A 17,657-nucleotide genomic window follows, 5' to 3' on the forward strand; every position below is an offset into this window, starting at 1 on the left:
TATTAGTATGAGCTATTAAGTTTGAAACATTCCTTTTGTCCTAATTGTGAGTCTCTCATGTCCCCCTCTCTGCTGGAAAACGCTGCAGATTAGAGAGTGAAAGGTTGCACAGGTCTCTGTGTTTGAACTAACCTCTGTCCTATATTTGCACATCCTCTAAACAGGAATGCCATGCATATGTACAGAACAGATTTGGCGAGCGCCCCTGAGTTGAATCATTATGCCCTTTCCCGTGCATGGCAGCAGTTCAATGATAGCTCTGAGCCGTGAGAGGGGGAACGGGCATATTACGGCACCGAGGTGTCGAAGTTGAGCCCGTGGAAGAATCTTTGCTATTTAAAGAAAATCGACATATTGTTTCTTGTAAAACATTATCAAAACTTTAGGAAGTTGTTCATACATGAATGTTGCTCTCCCTCAGGTCAGACCACCTTGTCTACAGACAATGTCTCAAGGATAAGGACTCTCCTCGGACTCGTATTTAAGTATGTTCAACCCTCAAAAAGGGAAACCTTCCATGAAAGAAGAATCTTTTGGTGACACTTTGGAAACAGGAGTCCAAGGCACAAATGCGTATTTTGAATAAACTTTACTAGCTTGCTAACTGACAAGAAGCTTGCTGTATTTATTAAATGAAGCAGTGTACAATAATGAGAAGAAATTTGGAGACGGACTAAATGGCAGCTTAGTGGGACAACAGAAAGAAACTAAGAGAGCTAATTTTGACTGACTGACATGTGCCGGCATCTTCAGGCCAGCTATCATGTCAGCGTTTTAGAGATATTCCGCTGAATTTCACTGTGTCACTTTCTGACTGAACCTGTGGACCTCCTTACATCATCAGTACTGTAATGTCCTCCTAGACCAGTCCATAGTAACTTTAGTTTTCTGATGATATTGCCCATAAAAAAGTAGGATACATGTAACATTTTCTGAAAACCTCCCTACTAGCCTAGTGTTGAGGCCTCCTGCATATGTTATTGTTTCAGAATGGAAATTATTGAAACACCCCAACATCAAAAATCAAACAGTGTGTACAGAGGTCATGGGTCATGACCCCGAATACAGCAAGCTACAATCAAACACTTGTGCTTAGTCAACCTAATCATTTCATTTTTAATGCAAGTCTGACAACATTCATGTTTTTGCACCTGCTGAACTTAAGGCTTAAATTTGACCTGTAGGATCAAGAGCGTGTAGTGCGCGACAATGATGCCACCATCAAAAATACAAAATGCCACACACAAAGAGTTATTTGAAGGTTTTCTTTTCTTTTTTTTTTGCCCAACACTTTGACTTTAGCCCTTAAGTTTCACCAAAGGCTAGAATTCGGTAAGTTTTCCCCTTTGACAGCTAATTAGAATAGCGTGTTTGACAGGTGCACAGATGTGTCTCAGGTATAAGTCTAATACATCAACTTTAGAAAAAAAAGGGGGGGGGGATTCACGAGAAAAACTCTTATCCGCTGGATCAAAGTCAGAGAAATCCTCTAATTATGATGAGGTTCAGACCGGGTGTCTCACTCTCTCCTCTCCCCCTGCTCCCCTTGATCTCCTCGTCGTTGACTCTGCCATCTATCACAAAGTGTTCCTTTGATAATTACATGCCAAAATGACTTAAAACTCCCCCGCTAGGTGTAAGGCGTTGCAGCCTGAATGACATGCCAACTCACCTTAAGGACTTTTTAACAAGGTAAGTCAGGGGTACGCCGCGCAGTCACTCACTCTTTTGCACAATCACACGGCAACCCCCTAATTACAGCCTTTCATAATCCTCCGACTCGTTATTTTGACTAAACAAGTTCACAGTGAAAGCCACCATGGCAGTCTGCCATCTCTCTCCCTCCCTCGCTCCCTCTCTATCGCTCTGTTTCTCTTCCTGAGCGTGTGTGTGTGTGTGTGTGTGTGTGTGTGTGTGTGTGTGGAGACGGCAAGGAAAGTAAGGTGGAGACAGTCTGCCACTCAGTGAAACAGATAATTAACTGATGTACAGTGGAGTGGAGATTTCTTTATTTATTTATTTTAACAGATTCAGTGGGCAGGGAGGATCCTGCCTTTGTGTTTGTCAGCTGATGGAAATGAGACTTTCGGGAGGGGAGGGGGCCAGACAGGAAATAAAATGTTGATGGGCCAAATACCAAGCCACAAAATCTCTAGTGAGTTCTTCCATGAGACGGTGCGTGTGTGCGCACATGTGTGTGTGTGTGTGTGCGTGTGTGTGTGTGTGTGTGTGTGTGTGTGTGTGTGGGCGCAAACCCCCAGAACAAGCCAACAGAGCCTGAACGCTTGGCACTTGCAGTTCATGTGTTAAATGTGGGCATGGTTGTCAGCGTGTATAGAGGTGTGTTGAACTTGCTTAGCATGTCCCATGGACACTTGCACACTTTGTATACTTTACACAGCATGTCTGCGTTATGCAGGCCTCACACACACACACACACACACACACACACACACTTCAGCGTGTGAGTAGATAGTGTGCGTAAGCAGCAAGTGTGTGTGTGTGTGTGTGTGTGTGTGTGTGTGTGTGTGTGTGTGTGTGTGTGTGTGTGTGTGTGTGTGTGTGTGCGTGTGTGTGTGTGTGTGTGTGTTCAGGGACTATGCATGATCACACTGGGGTGGTTGCTTCTTTGTATGTTTCTGTTTTTTTACTGCCATGTTTTCCTTCTGATCTTGAAAAACATAGAAAGATGGAATGAGGAAACATTCTGCTTCTGTGAGATGACATCAACATTTTGATATTTCAAATGCTTGACATAAATAACAAATTCACACTCAAGCAGACAGTACTAAAACAAATTATAACAGATATGTCATAGGAAATTGTGTTTCGTGACAGTCGGCGTAAACATGCTTTTTGAGGAAGTCAGTCAGGTGAGTGCTGCTGGCAGGAGCGTCTGCAGAAGAGTCAGAGATGAGCGCGAGATACACCAAAGAGTACAGCCTAAAGCCAAAACTGCTGGGAAGATACATACATTTCAAGTTGTTTTTGGTGAATTCAGATAGATTTTCATCCTTGTTTTAAGCTTTGCTCTCAGACCCTCCTACTTGATGTCGCATTTCGGGAACTGTCGGTTCACTTTTTGTAAGATTGCATTGGATTTCTCAGCAGATTGATGTTTGACTCGAGTACTTGTGTGCCTGTTTTACAGAAAAATGTCACAGTTTTGTCCGCATTTTGTCCAGTTTGTCATCGTACCCTACCCCAGTATTCAGATGATAGATGGTCACCAAAAACATCTTCTGAGCAAGACAGATCCAAATTAAAAAACGTTTTTTTGAACAAGACTTTTGTCCTGAACTGTATCTTTTAAAATTTGACTTTAAATTTGTAAAAAGTCGGACCAAAGCAAAGTTGCATATGGGTTGTACAAGCTAAAATATTTTAATGACTTAAAATTATTTGTCTACTTTAATTACTTCACTTATTTTGGCTCGCTTGGTTTCCTCGTTTTTTTTTGTTTTTTGTTTTTTTTTCATAAAGTCACTTCGTTAGATTTTGCAGTGTAGCTCACTGTTTGTGTTCATGTAGCTGGTGTGTTTGGAGGAAATCTTGATATTCAAAAGTAAGTATACATTTGCACAATTAAACTAACACCCATCAAAAGTCAGGACCATGTTGAGCTAATCATTTTTATTGTGTTAGCATGCTGCTGTGGCCTACAAGCACTTAGCTTAGCTTTACCTTCATGTCACTGCTAATCCTCGTCTGCATCTATGTAATTAAAATGTCAATGACTTGACTCAACGGGAGTGTAAGAGGTTCTTCACCTCAGCTTGTGGGCACAGTAACACTGATTCACTGTTGGGTTTTGTTGTGTGAAACAGGTGGGCTTCCTCCAGCGAGGTTTCTATAATGTCAGCTCAAAACTTGAGGTATGTTCCCCGTACCAAGTTCAACCACATGAAGCGAGTCTTAAGTGCTCGGCAAAGTGTTCGGGGCGAGTTTGAGGTTGAGCTTTAAGCGCTTACACCCCGCTTACAATTTGGACACTCTCTCTTGTGTGCAGCAGGCGGATATCTGAAAAACCACATGAAGAAGTCTACCTCTCCATACTTCACGGTGGTAATGAAATTAACATTTTACAGTGTAAATATTTACGTCAGCGAAACAGTAAACAGTCCTGTTCAAGGTGCACTGGCACGGCTTACCGCATTGAACGAGAGACAGTTTAAAAAAGGGGGAATGTGACATTTAGATAATGGTATCATGTGCAGTGTTTAATGGGAAACTAAGAGGCCTTTCTATAGGAAACGTGTGGCAAGAGATACTTTATAAGGGATGAAGGGAGGTTTACATTGAGCCGCTCTGTTTCAGGTAGTATGTAAAGCAACAGTGACCTCTATGGTTTAAAAAGGGAACTACATAACTGGAGGAGCCCATGAAGTTTGATGACTTGAATGGAAGCCCAACAGTCGGTCTCACAGCTGCTCAAAACACGCAAATGGTTTGCTATTAAAAGCTACTTTAATCAGAAAAAAGAAAAACGTAACATGTGTCATCATCCAACACATGTGGGCAAACCTACAGGTGAATCCGTATCAATTTAAGGGGAGCAAGTTGTCTTGAGGACGTTTCTTCTCAAATGTGTCTTAAAAGAAAAAAATAAAATAAAATTAAGGATTCAGTGTCATCTGTGTCTGTGTGTGTGTGTGTGTGTGTGTGTGTGTGTGTGTGTCTGTGTGTGTGTGCGTGCGTGCGTGCGTGCATGTGTCTGCACGTGTGTGTAGTGGGAATCTATTTGCGAAAAATGTTTATGTCCCTCTTCATACATGTGATGTACAGAATGTGCCTGTCAGTCTTCTCTGTGTCGATCATCGTGTGTTTGTGCACGTGTGTGTGTGTGTGTGTGTGTGTGTGTGTGTGTGAGAGAGAGAGAGAGAGAGAGAGAGAGAAAGAGAGCGAGAGTCTGACTGTCAGACTGTCTGTCTGTCACCATTGATACTAGCAGTTTGCTGGAGGGGAAACATCCAGATATTTCTGCTTGACCGTACAGCTGCCCAGCCAGAGACAGCCTCTTTTCCTGCTTGGCCCCTCTGCGGACAGCTCTGTGCGCGTGTGTTGTGTCTGTTTATATGTGTGTGTGTGTGTGTGTGTGTAGAAGTTAGACAAAGCAAGACAATGTGTGGCCGGTTGGATGGTGATTTTGGAATCTGTTTCACCCTCAGGTGACTGTCAAGCTGTCAGAAAAGCAGGTTTGTTCCAGCTCGAGATGTACCTCACCATGTTTATATTTGCAGTTATTTTCCCCTTTGAGTGCGAACATCTTGTTGACAACGCTGTACACAGAGAGGCTGGACAGGTAAATAAGTCACACCAAGACTTGTGTGTGCATCTGCAGGAGAATTTCGAGAAGCAGGATTATGATGGATAAAGGAAAATTACATGTCATTCTTTGCTGGGGTTTTTTTTGTTTTTTTTTCTGATGCTCATCCTAAGAATCCCCCAACTATTTAATTTTTTAATATGAAAAGGTTTTCAAGCACGGTTGACTTAACTTGTAGTTTTGGAGAAGAAATTCAAACTCAGAATTAGAATTTTACAATATGAATGAGGCAATAAAACAAACTGAGAAAAATTCACGTCTCCATGATTAAATATACAAACTGTTGAGGAAATAAGGTCACACCGTGGAAGCTAGAAAGGTGGCAGGGTCCGCCACATGCAAACAAAGTAACACAGTATGAAACGTGTTGTCCTTTAAGATCAGTTTGTTTATTCAGTTTAATCAGTCGTGAAAATGAACAGAGGCAATTTATTTCAGTTGTTTGGATATAAAAAGAATCAGTCAGTGAAGATCTTTGTCTTCCGATTAAAATTACTCCCCAAAAACTGCACAGTGCACCTTTAAAAAAGTCACGAAAACAATAACTTCAGAATTACCGAATAAAGTAGGCTAATTCATTTAATCTGAAAGAGCTAAAAGTCACTCGGTCCTTTTGATGTCATTGGTTTCCTCAGATTCTTCGAGGAAAAGCCACTTTTTCACATTTTACAGTGGGGCAAAGTGTTACTCGATGTACTCGAACACAAGTTTCTCCCGCTATGCGCCTGGAGCTGTATTTACTGGTGCGAAAAGTAGTTTTACATTGACTCAGGAAACTATTACGGCACATTCCAGCAAAAGTTCCCGCTCTAATCCAGCGGACTGCGCTCAGATTGAAGCACGAGACCAAACCACACAGCAGCTGTATAAGCGCTATATCTGAACCATCCATGTGGTTTATCACTGTTCAGATAATAATGAGCCTCTTAGTTTATCGTCGTACACAAGACAATCTACTCCGCTCATTGTCTCCCCTCCCTGGGTGAGTGCGCCCTGCTAATCATTCCCCCTGATCCCTCCAGCAACAAGGACAAAGTGAGAATGGGGCCACCTGATTACCTTTTTCTGCGGTCATAACTATACAGTTGCTTTCATCGAACAAAACAGCAAAAACAACAATGACCAGACACTAAATTTCTGGCACTGGAAAAAATAAATAAATAAGCAACAAAGAGTTCGCTTGAACAACAATCCAAAGATGTCCATTTTCATGATCCAGGATTGTAATGAATGAAAGCATGTGAGATTAGTTTTTTTGTGGGGGGGTGTTTTGTTCAAGCCCGTTATCAAAGGGGAACAACAAAAGCGGGCGAAAAAAGACGGAACAGGCTTGTGTGCGACGGAAAAGTTTTTGTTTTTCAATTTTCAAATCCTTTTTCCCTGAGAGTCGCTGGGGGAAACAATCGCCCTGACACAGGTCCATTGTTTCCTGGGCGGGTATAAATACGAGAGCGCTAATGTGTCTGTTGTTCGGCGGTTCTGGCTCGCGGCGCTCGTCACTTTCCCAGAAGGTAGGTGATCAGAGATAGAGACGACAGGATGCCAAAGAGATATCACAGAGAATGCAAGGATTTACATCTGCACTCCTCATAAAACCAGAAGCTTCTACAATGGGGCTCCGATGGGCCCGCGAGGACCGAACATAACTGTGTGCCTGTGTGTGTGTGTGTGTGTGTGTGTGTGTGTGTGTGTGTGTGTGTGTGTGTGTACAATGGATTTCCAGCTCCAAATCAGTCTATTATCTGCTGTGTGAGGAAAAACACCTATGGGAACCTCAGAAGAAAAGGCAATATCAACAATTTCACAAAGGACCAAATATCAGAATTACGCTTTCAAAAAAAAAAAAAAACCCCGTCTCGGATGGTAAGACACGCACGTGCACAATCCTACATAAGCGCACGCACACACGCATGCAAACTTACACAAGCACATGCACACATACAATCACAGAGCACGGGAGGGGATTACAATATTTCCCCTCTCAGCCAGATTAGACAAGATCAAATTATTTCCCTCCTCTGATGCCAGTTTTTCTGCTGTCTAATGCCGGCTTTTCAAACAGCACAAGGTTTTTATTGTGGGCCGCGCATAATGCAGCAGATTTCAAATTCCTGTCAAATGCGGTGTGACAGAATACAGTGGCTCTGCTCGCATTCAGCGGGAGGAGGCCCACGCCGGCCACTTACACTGGCTGCGGCTAAGCTGTTTATGTCCCCCATTCAGCAGTTACACAGGCCAGCGAGTGTAAACACAACAGTATCTTTTTAATTGTGCTGTTTCAAGCCCCGCTTCTCTGTCGAATTAGAGAGCGGACCACTCTGTGTCTCTACCCCCAGTCTGGCAAGATTAGGGGGCCTTCGCTGTGAGGAAATGCCGGGGTGGCTCGGTTTGGGTTGTCACCGAATCAGCTTAAACTTTGCTCAGCAAGCATGGCGAAGAGCGATAACAACCAGATGCTTGTTTGCGGTGCAGAGATGCTCGCGGCAGGGGCGGCCGGGAGTGTGTGCGCGGCATGTCCCGCGGATGTCCGGCAGACTTTGTTCCGCTCGCTGTCGTCTTATTTGTTAGGAGGCCCGGAGATAAGGAGAGACAGAGTGAGAAAAAAAAAAAAAAAAAACTGAGATAAGTCCTGTGTATGCGTGAGTGTGTGATAGAAATAGAGACAGTGAGTAGGTGTGGCAGTATGTGAGTGAGAGATTGGGAGAGTTGGAATACAGTTTAAAGTACAGAGTGTACACTACATGCCGGATTAAATAGGAATCATGTTTACACTGGTGAAAGAAATGGTGGGAGTTGCTCCACATGAAAAAATTTGATTATTATAATGTAATTTATGCAACGCTCAACACAACAGGTCAGTTATACAGCACAGAATTATTACGCCAAGAGGATACGACAGAGTTAGGTGAACTATATTTACTTCCTTCAGAGATCCTGGGACAAGTAGCACTATTTTTCATTTGCTTGTTAAAAACTGCGTTGGCATGAACATCACATAAATCTCTGCTGTCATTTTACGCTGTCGTTATTGTCTCGCAAGCTTTGTTCTAATCCCACATCTTGCTGCAGCCAACAGGGGAAATCAAACTACCGGAGAGGACTTACGCGCTCTGAAACCAAGGTCTGCTTTTTACTGTTTTGTCTTGTATAGTGAAGTTAGTATAAGCAGCTCTGAGCAACTTCCTACCTCCAAATTTGCTTCTGACGTTCACGTCTAGTCCATAGAGCAGCTTTATTATTTCTCATTTATTTATGCATCTACTTTTTATTTAAAACACAAATCACTTAAACAGCCATATCGGCCATTTCATCAAGTGCCCAAGACGACTTGCACAGTATGCTCAAGTGACAAAGCCCTTTGACTCTGGTGGCTCTGTAGTAAAGAAGTAACTTGTATGATAGTGTTGGAGAGTTGCAACTGCTAGGAGCTAGCTAGCTCTGGAAGAGAGAGTCAGGTGCAAAGCCAGAGCTCGAGGAGGAATAAACACCCGTAGTCACATTGGATTCTGCTCTGATCCGGGGCCATTTACTGACGGAAGGAGAGCTCGGAGATTAATTTTCATCTTTTGGGAATCGAAAAGTGGATTTACTCCCATTTATCAACCCGACTGTTGCAGCAATCTCCATTGTCCGGTGTTTATATAATCTCATGTTGACTGCTGACTGGAGCTGGAGGGGAAATGTACTTTACTACATGAACACAGAGGGGAGGAAAAAAGAGACAAGCTGGGTCTCTGGTGAGTGCTGAGTTCAATGAGAGTTGACCTGAACTGAAACACTGCCACAGCCTATTGTAGGATACGCTTCTTCGAATGGTTTGCGTCCAAAGGATACATATCCGTTTGAATTAAAATGAATTATGTATTATTCAAAATTTGTTTGAGCAGCCCCTGCTAGTTCATAAAAACGATCCAGGCATATTACTTAGCATCTTGGTTAAATCTGATAATATCTCAAATTTTTTCTCCGACCCCAAATTTGAAACACCTACTCAGAATGAAAATGAGAAATTGTTTCTGTTTCCTGGTCCCAGCCATTAAAAACTTCTCCAGGATTGGTTTACTGCATTTTTCATTGTACCATGTGCTTTTGTAGAATGATCAGCTGGAATTAAATTGGTTAGGACGTGTAGGTGCTGAAAATTTAAACATTGTCTTTAAAAGACAGGGGCAGGGATACAACCCTGGTGGTTGAAATGAGGTCTGTACGCACAGGAGGAATTAACCTTTTCTGCATTTAAGAGCTGTGGAGAAGAGACAAGAAAGTCTCCGTCTGTCACCTCTGGCATTCAGGAGACAAGACAGGGAGAGTTGGACTCGAGGAGGAAAGGGAATGAGGAGAGGAGAGAAGAGATGAAAAGAAGAGAAGAGAAAAAAGGGGGAGGGGAGTGATGTGAAAGCTCATGAATATTATAATGACAGTGATTTTATTTTTTATACCATAGGCACTTCACAATATAGCCAGGCCTTGATAAGTTCCCTGACATGAGAGTGGCATGATACTGTACATGCAGGGAGACATGTATGTCTGTGTGTGCGTGTGTTTGTGTGTGTGTGTGTGTGTGTGTGTGTGTGTGTGTGTGTGTGTGTGTGTGTGTCCGTCCACTTCTATCTTAATAAAAATCATTTTGAACTTTAAAACTCTAGTAAGGATTAACTTGCTAACTAGACCTGGTTTTATTCTTTTAATTGAATATCATTTCAGCATTTTTCAAGTGTTGGACCTTAGAAAATACTATAATAAACACATACTGTATACATGTATACATGCTTCTGTACATAACATACCACAGTGGACCACACAACTGAAGTCTGACTTTGATATGGTGGCCCTGAGGGTCAAAACACAAAAGAAAACACATCAGAAAACACAACATTTCAAAAAGCCCACTTAAAAAACCTGTACTATTCACTAAAAATGTCCTGTGGAATGCTAAAAGCAAGCTCTAAATTTTCAGACTGAGGCTGAAAGTAATGCACAATGGAAATGGGACATGACTCTGTCCATGTCCAATCACAAACGAGAAGTGCTTCCTGTAATCTGAAATGTCATTGTGCCATCGTACCTTGCTCACCAAAACAAACAACACCAAACTCTTCTCTTTTGTTTCTCGTGCACCAAAAATACTTTTTATCCCATGAGCTGACATTTCTACTATTCTCTGCATGGTGACCATAGCATTTACGTTAGCTCAAAGCTGCACTGTGCGTCACAGCCTCACAGAACCACTGGTAATGGCTGTAGAAAACTTTTGATAAAATAATAGTTTGTGCTCATATGATGAGTGTGGCAAGTCCTTACGCAATCATATATATATTTTTTTTCCCAAAACAAAGTCTCAACCATCTCAATTGTGCTTTATGTCAGGAAATATTCTGATAAACTCGAGACATTTACTGATTTAAGCTCCCACTCCCAGTTTATTAAGTATGTTATGGGTCCAGGATATGACTCTGGTCTATAGCATAATACGGTGTCTGTAGTCTAGCTGAGGTCTGATATACGTTGGAAGCCTGAGCCTGTATATGTTATATTTCCATCATTAAAAGTTAAGTTCCATAAAAATTATCACTGCTTAATTAAATGTCAGAGTGATTTAGAAGATGTTTGTGAAGATGTATATGTGGATCTCACCTGTGTAGTTCTTAGAAAACACTTTTCATTGCCTTGATTGTAAAATGTCATTGATATGCTCTCAGCCAGAAAAGACGTTTCAAAATACATAAATTCAGCAAAAAAAAAATGAATTGATATTAATATTTTCAAAGGCAAAGAAAAAAATCAGGTCTGAAGCTCAGTGAGGTGATGCCTATTAATCCCCCTCTATCCGACAGCAGCGTCGGAAAAGGTAGAATCGTGAAATGACAAGCCCCTAAAAAAGTGAACGAGCACACTTGAACGATTTCGACTACAGCTCCCCTCAACCATGCCTGTGGTTTTGAAAAGGAGGCGAATATAGTGGATTCTGTCTGTAGACTGATGCAAAGCCAAGTGGACAGGCAGGTAATAGGAGGGCGAGGCAGGGAGAGAGAGACAGGCATGGAGCAATCATGAAAATGAATGCAAATGGAGGCAAGGGCAGCCATGGGAGGTCCAGGAGCATGAAGGAGGGTGTACTTAAAAACGACGTGTTCAAAGAGTACAGAACGGCCGAACCCTCCGCTAGATACAAACGTATGAGCTTAATATACGGGACAACTTGGAATAAGCATACAAGCATTTCATTTTGAAAGAGATAAATGAGGGCTCAGATTTCTGAGAATAAACCTTCTTCCAAGGAATTTAAACATAATCCATTCTCGTGCAAACAGTTTTATATGGGAACCTATTTTGTTTTGCCTCCATGGGTCTTATCAATATTTTCCTTCAAAATTAGCCCAAATATATTGACAGAGAAGCCCAAATCTTACTTTACCCAACACAAAAAAATAAAAATGATTTGACTAGGAGCAAACTTTACAACCGGTGAGTAACATTACCAGTTACACTGAGGCCCAGCAGTTGCTTGCTGGTGCTAACTGGTCTGAGCTGAGGCAACCTTTGCAAAACCAGGCTATCCTCGGCAAGGAGCAAATGATACATTTGGCATGTATTTTGAGTAATTGTCACTTTACAACTCATCTTTGGATAGGGCGACTTTGAACCACTGACTCCTGCAATGCCAATCCTGACCTATGAGTGAAGAGACCAAAAAAATATCATAAGAGCTGTTTCACACCACCAGCGAACAGTCGTGTGTTACACCAAGTTTCCTGTACCACCTGTGTTGTGAGAGGTGGATTTTGTTATCGAAAGAAATGCCTTGAACCTTCCTCAAACTTTTCTTGCCTCCTATTTTTTCTTTACGCTCATGGTATCATGTCTTATGTACATTTCCCTCCTTTTTATCCCCAGGTTTGCCTTCCCCCTGTCTTCATCTTTCCTTGACTCTCTTGACTCCCTTCTACCTCCCCCATCCTCCCTCTACGAAAGCCCTGTCAGTTTAAAAGCATGACGCTCTGTGACCTTGGGAGGGCGCCGGATAAATGGATGGAAATATACATAAAAACTGCAAGTGTGTGTGTGTGTGTGTGTGTGTGTGTGTGTGTAGGATGGTTTCCACTCGAGTGAAAAAAAGAAGTGAATGAATGTATATGAATTGTGGACCCTTCATTTGGTGGATGCTGGATCTTGAAAATTCAAATCTATGGATACAAGTCTGTTGTCATAAGACTGCACTGTGCATTTGGATGGACAAAACACCTTATGTGATCTCATAAGACAAAAAAATGGCTACCTTTGATTTGGTATAGTCAGCTCTGACACAAATAAGCTTGACAAACGTTGTTGTCGCAGAGTGGCAAGCCGAAACCACCTGGTCGTGTGGTCACTCAAAACTCGACACAGACAATGCAATATTTGTAAAGCAACATGCAAAGATGGCCTGAGTGACACCTCTAACCTGACTGAGGAAACACCTCAAACAAAAATATCAAAAAGCGTTGTTGGACAGCCTGAACGCCACATGTCTCGCAGCGGCCACAGCTAATGTTAGCGCACCAGCAGCCAGTGCCAAAGAAGTTCAACTCTCATGACAAAACTTAGAATGAGGCCTCTTCAGCGTCAGCGTCAGCGTCAGCGTCAGCGACAACATCATTTTTTCCCAATCATCAACATCTTCAAGTAGTTGATCATCTGGTTCAGTAAGTTGCTATTGGAGATAACCGGGCTGTATCCATTGTCTTGGTTGACTAGCGTCTTTGCTAGTGTTAGCCAACACTGACACACATACGAAATTCCTTACCAACATGCTATTAACTACCATAAAAACTGTATTTAACATGGTTTGTTATGTCAGAAAGCTAGCTATGAAACCAACAGTATATGAATTCCATACAGTTTACATAAAATATTACAATATGCAAAAAAACAACATGAGAGATCATGCCAATGTTTCTTCCTCTTCTGTTGATATAGCAGACTAGATGCTGCAATTGCATCTGCTGCCCTCTGTTTTGTATTCATATTCCTTTTATCAGTATATACTATAAATACAGTGTATGTAGTCCAGTACTGTGCTCATATTCTGACAGTTTTTAAAAACACTGTAGTGTGCAGTGTTAAAACTTGTTCTCAAGGTGATCCCAGGGCTTCAAACAGCTTCTTTTTTAAATCGTTGCTGGTACGGTGTTACATCTTATTGTATGACTTATTTTTACATCTGAAATTGCACTGTTCTTATTGCAGAAATGGTAAAGCACCAATAAAAGGTACCATTGGGTACAGACTTCAAGTTATGGGTACTGGTACCAGTATCGGCTCAATTGTGAACAGTACCCGACTTTACTGTTATCACGCTTTAATGACACTGCTAAACTACTTTAAAAAAATACTGTAGTTAAACATTTCCACCTGCACCTTTCAGTGTAAATACAGATGAAAGGCACTTTGGATAATTACTTCTCCTTCCAGAGTTCAGTGACTTTCTGGATAACTTTGAAGATAGCGATGGTCGGGGCTCCTGATGAAGTGTTGGCAAACATGCATACATAATTCCTCTGTCTCTCTCCCTCTCACTTATTTGCCCTCCTTCCTTGCACCACAGGTTATGGCCTTCCTGCAGCTTTGAACATCTCAGCTTGTGGTTCCAGATTAATAAAACAGGAAATTAATGAATTTTGGATGAAATCTCCCCAGTCGGGGGGCAGGTTGTGCCTCATTAAGGCCTGTATTATTGATCAGATTGAAAACCTCCAGTACCTCTGGAACCAAACTGTTATAACCAGGCACCCAGCTCCCCCATCCTCCATAAAGAATGCTAATTGCACAGAGGTAAAGGATTAATAGCTAATTGAGCATATTTTCAGACAAATCATCATCATGGCTTGACACTAAAACGGATGTCTTTAATATGCATGGGGCCTGTCACACACAGTTAGCATGGTAATGTTATGGGCAAGATTTAGAGAGGTCTGGAGACGTAAGAAGGGCTTTAAACCAAATGGTGTGAGGCCCATATCTCTCATTATTATATGGCTGATCAAGGAAAGAACATATTACTCGAATGAGACATATGTTTGGCAGCGTTTTAACATTTTGAATTATTTGAGGAACACTTCTGTGGTTTTTCTACAAAAGAATGTTACAAAATGTTTTTCTTTGAGTTCTTATCATATCTAACATTACACACTAAAGCCACTTTGAGAGGCAATCAGCTGAAATGAGTAAAGAGAAAACGGAACTGTAAAATCATAAATTTGCCCCAAAGTTGTTGTACATTTTCTAATATACTTCAGTAAAATAAATGGATAAGAATAAACTCAGCTGGGCTTGATACCAACATGTCACTGGGCCACGACTGTCTCCCCCCGTGACATCCGTATGTCGTCGCATCACGTGGTTCCATTTTGTTGTTTTCTCTTCGGTGAGTATGTTTTTTTCTCCTCCCAAGCAGCTTGCCATGAAAAATTAAATGGATGCTAAGTGACTAATGCATTTTCTCCGTCGTGTGTTGAGACAATGAAAAATTAACAATAGAAATAATTAATTTTGATTGGTGCCTGCAGTACTGAAAACTTGTGTTGTGCCCTCATGACTAATTCATGTCTCACGCAAATTCTCCTCCTCGCTTACATGCAAAATAATGTCGCTTCCATGTTATATAAATTCTGAAAGACTTTAAACTTATGTTCGGGCATGTTGTGATTACAATATGCCCCCGTGCACCCCAGCCTGGCTTTGAAATTTTATTTGTTTTGTTTTTTTATTTTTGAAGTTCAAGCGAGTCATCTAATATGCATTTAACCAGAGGTAAACATGAATCCTGAGCAACTCCGCTTTGTAACTATTAATTCTTACCTTTCTCCCTGGCATCGGCTCGTTGTCACACCATCGTAAACATCTCTCCTTTTGTTTTGCTGTCTGCTACTTGGCATATCACTACCAGCCCTGCAACGCCTTAGATTTCACTGTCATTTGGCCTAATGCAGCATCCGGTTCCCCTTGTTTACATGATGTTAGCCCGACTACTACCACTGCGGTTACATTCCCACTGCCTGTTTACTAAAGTGATTCAACAAATAGATTGGATGCTACCAGGATATCTACGGCACAAGTGTGAGTCCGCATCTCAACAGGAGGAACAGTTATAACTAAGAGGCAAACGGACTGTTTTTGTTACTAAGTGTGACCAAAGAGTGAATCGGTCATTTTCTGGGGTGTGTGTGGACTACATGCCGGTGGTGTGTTATTACATTCACTGTACATTGTTGACTTGTGTTTAAAACACTGGCTACTTCGATAAAAGTGCTGTAAATGTATTTCAAGGCATCATTTGCAAAAACAGATGTCTTCATTTCTTCAGTTCTGATGTGATTCTAATGTGATTTTGTAATAATCTGAATTATTATTATTGTTTTATTTATTTTTTTTAATAGAGACGTAATTTGAAGCTATTGCAGCAGAGTTTGCATCTGCATTTGAATCATATTCTGGGTTGCTTTGATAAGATATCTAATTTTGTTTTAGAATTCAAGGTTGATTTCTTGTGTATTTATTTGTATTTAGTATTTATGTATGAGCGGTTGTTTTATTGTGCACTCAAGGCAATATCAATCAAACTGCTGTTGGTTAATCTATTGTAAGAATATTGTTAAACAATAGTAGAACACGATCTCCCCTGGCACTTGCTTCACTTTAATGCTGAGCATTCTGCTTCGTGCACTGTACATTTCCAGACTGCATAATGCATTTCTTTGCAGTGTGTGCCACAGGTTCCACATGCTTCACCTCTGCTTCCTGATCTGAATCAATCCAGTCGCAGTAGTTCAACTGCCTTTTATTTATGTATCAACCATATTTGTACAAAAAACAATGAATACCTAGCCTTAAATAAGTAATGACAAACATGTATGAATAAAAGATAATTCAGTGCACCATACCTAAATAATAACGCCAATACTTTCCGTGTCGAGATGCTGGAAAGGTAGACATAAAAGACAACACGACATGCCAAAACACACTGCACACACGTGATTACGACAAAACAATTGCATATATTTCCCCCTCAGCCCTTCCTCCACCCGGCCAAGTAAGACAAGACAAGTAAAGTTCTCCTTTGTAAACAGTCTCCTCTCTGCCCCCTGTGATCCCCTTGTTATCCCCGTATGGCATCTTGCTGAATGAGTGAATCTATCCTGACAACAAATGGGATATAAGACAAAGAATATGTTTCCCTTCACTCCCCCGTATTACTAATAGATAGACTGTTGGGTTGCATAGCATAAATACTTTAACCACGTCGCCTCCATTTGTAACTGTGTGGCCCAAACAGATTCAAACAGGAACATATGAAATATAAATTGCCATTTTATAATGGCCCATGTGTGTGTGTGTGTGTGTGTGTGTGTGTGTGTGTGTGTGTGTGTGTATTGCTTTGCAGTGATGCTCTGCAGGGACTCCCCAGCCTGTGTAGGCAAAGTAAATTGAGGAGGAAGAGAGAGAGGCCAAGCTTTTCTGTGGGGATTTGAGTTGCGATGGCAGGCAGCTGTAGCAGGTCAGCGCAGGGAAAATATGTTTCATCCAGCAACTTTTTCTGCCCTAATTAACCCACAAACAAACACATACACACACACACGAAAATCACATGAAACTCATACAGGAACACAAAGAAAACTCATAGAAATATCATTTGCATGCTAAAATGTGATTATTGTATCGCTATCTCTACAAAATATGGCAGCAGAGGTTTGTGCATGTTCATGGGAATTTTATAAAATTCAAGTGAAAGTGACATGCTGTCATGGACTTGGTGCTCAAATGAAACAACCCAGACAATTTAAAACATTCTTGAACATATATTCAATATTTGCAGAAAATGCTAATTATTCACTTAGATTGTGTGCCAGGGAGAAGTTGATTCAAAATCTCGGGTAGTTTAGTTTCGTCTTTTGTTGTCTAATATTGTAAGATTTCTGTGTTTTAAAAAAGAAAAGGCTCAAATAAAAGACTGGAAGGAAAGAAAGCTGCCTGGAGGTGGAAAGTACTGGTTGCCTACCACCAGAGGAAACCTAGTTAGCTGAGCAAATGCACAGAGCATGTTGACCAGAAGCAACATGGTTTCTTGGAGCTTGTACTACACTGTTGGACATCACGTCAACCCGCGGCTGATCCATCACACTCAGGAATGCACACGCAGGCACACACACACACACACACACACACACACGCTCACACACACATACACACTAGTTGTGCATCTCCGGCCGCAGATCTGTCATTGTAAAAAGCTGTACAACATCTTGTCTGTCTAACACTCACACAGGAGCTAAACTGCTGTACTACATCTTAAATC

Source organism: Acanthopagrus latus, chromosome 17 (assembly GCF_904848185.1).
Source record: "Acanthopagrus latus isolate v.2019 chromosome 17, fAcaLat1.1, whole genome shotgun sequence".
In the NCBI taxonomy this organism is placed as follows: Eukaryota; Metazoa; Chordata; class Actinopteri; order Spariformes; family Sparidae; genus Acanthopagrus; species Acanthopagrus latus.